Here is a 2,285-nt window from a genome sequence, read left to right as displayed (position 1 = left end):
TGGCCCCAGGCTTGCTTTTAAAAGGGGTGTGGGAGGGTGGGATTTTAAAAGAGAGGAAGATGTGAAGTGTGCACTTCGTTCTAAGTCAGCTGAGAAGGTGCTGGGACTAGAAACTTAGCAGCCTATAAAACCGCAGGGCAGATGACAATGCAACCATTATTCTTGAAATAAGTATGCAGGAATTTTTGTGTAATAACACAGGATCGTGTTTTGTAAAAAGCAGTCCCACGGGCATGCATATATTGAAGATCTCGGTTATTTATAGATCAAAAAGAATCATAAAGCTTTTACAAATGTGTGTAAGACAGACAGAAGGAAAGAGTGAGAAAGGAGGGAAATTACTATAAGTAAATACCTAAGGCAGGCAAGGGGAGGAGGGAGGGAAGGCGAGAAGGAGGGAGGGGAGAGAAGGGAAGAAGAGTGGAAAGAGGGAGGGAATGAAGATTTTTCTGGAGCTGTGTGTATCACATTCCACAAACTGATGCCTGGAGTCTTCACGAAGTCTGTAAGGCCATGCAGGTCTCCCTAAGACTGCTTCTCTTCTACTCAGTACCCCAACCATCTGTCCCTCACCCAGGCTGAGCCAGCTCACACCTCTGGACCCTATACTAGCTAGACCTTTACAGGAGGAAGCCACAAACCTTCACAGTTCACTCCACCAAGGCGTATTTCTCCTGACACCTCCAAGGCGACGTTTATGAAGAATCTAACCATGTGTGATTAGGTAGCTGGGTGACAGCTGAATAAGCATTTGTGTCCTGACTTTAGTAGCCGTTCCAAGAAAAATGATACACATAAGTTAAAACAAAAAGATAATGTGTACAAATATGTTTCTGTCTGAGTTCCTTGGAAACCAGATCCTGAGGCAACGCTTGTAAACCAGGCATTTATTGGTGTCTTAGTTGGGGTTTCCATTGCTGTGATAGAACATCATGACCAAAGTAACTTGGGAAAGAGAGGGTTAATTTCAGCTTACAACTCTTAGGTCACTGAGGTAAGGACAGGAAGTGATGCAAGGGCCATGGAGGAGTGCTGCTTACTGGCTTGCTCCTTGTGGTTTTCTCAGCCTGCTTTCTTATAGCACCCAGGGCCACCAGCTCAGGGGTGGCCCCACCTACAATGGGCTGAGCTTTCCTGCATCTGCCATTAACCAAGAAAATCCCCCACAGGCCAGTCTGGTGGTGGCATGTTCTCGATTGAGTTTCCCTCTTCCAAAATGACTCTAATTTGTGTCAAGCTGATATAAAAGCAGCCAGCACAATTAAATCCTTGTCATTTTGATATGCACAAACACATAATTACTACTACATAACTTTTCCTTTCTTGTTCATTCCCCCAAATCTCATATTAGTATCAAAATTACAATATAAAACAGTGGAGAATTACAAATTTAGAACTCAGAAATGCAGGGACAAGGAAAGTGTACTTATCTGTGCTGCATTATTATGACTAAATACCCAAAGTAGGCAAATGTAATAGAGAACATGGCTTATTTTACTCATAGTTCTGAAGTTTCAAAGGCATGATGGATTCAGGTGAGGACCCCATGGATGATGGCAACATAATTGTGAGAACACGGGCAAGAGGGAATAAGAACTGCAAACAGGAAACAGCAAGATAGGAAGACCCAAGTTGCACTCTTTTGTTGTTGTTGTTGTTGTTGTTGTTGTTGTTATTGTTGTTTTGTTTTGTTTTTTTCAAATAGGGTTTCTCTGTGTAGTTTTGGTGCCTTTCCTGGAACTCACTCTGTAGACCAGGCTGGCCTCGAACTCACAGAGATCCACCTGCCTCTGCCTCCCATGTGCTGGGATTAAAGGCGTGCACCACCACCTCCCAGCTAAATTGTACTCTTTCTATCATGTTGTCTAAACAGTGTATTCAGCCTGTGCCTTGCCCATTTTACAAACAGCTTTTGAATCCACGTTGAGGGAGAGAGATGACTACAGCCCCTGGGTAGACCTATGAACCACACCTTCTGTCTGGAACCACCCAGGCAGCACAGACTGATTCATGATTTGTTCTTAAGCAAAGGGAGCCACCCTAAGTTTATCAGGGTGCAATGAGACTGTAGGGGCACGCAAACATATTCAAATCAATCAGAGAAACCAAGAGCTTACCACACTCACCGGACCAAGGAAAGAGTGTGACTTCCTCACCTGGACCCCATAAAGTGGTAGACACTTAGCATTGTGACGGTGTGACCCCACGGACCTGATATCCAGTGTACATCAAAGACACGAAGGCAGAGAACACCTGATGGTCCCTGGAGCTTCAGCTAGGCTGAG

Source organism: Peromyscus maniculatus, chromosome 3 (assembly GCF_049852395.1).
Source record: "Peromyscus maniculatus bairdii isolate BWxNUB_F1_BW_parent chromosome 3, HU_Pman_BW_mat_3.1, whole genome shotgun sequence".
NCBI classification, from domain to species: Eukaryota; Metazoa; Chordata; class Mammalia; order Rodentia; family Cricetidae; genus Peromyscus; species Peromyscus maniculatus.
The sequence above is the reverse complement of the archived record's forward strand: the minus strand, read 5'-3'. Positions refer to the sequence as shown.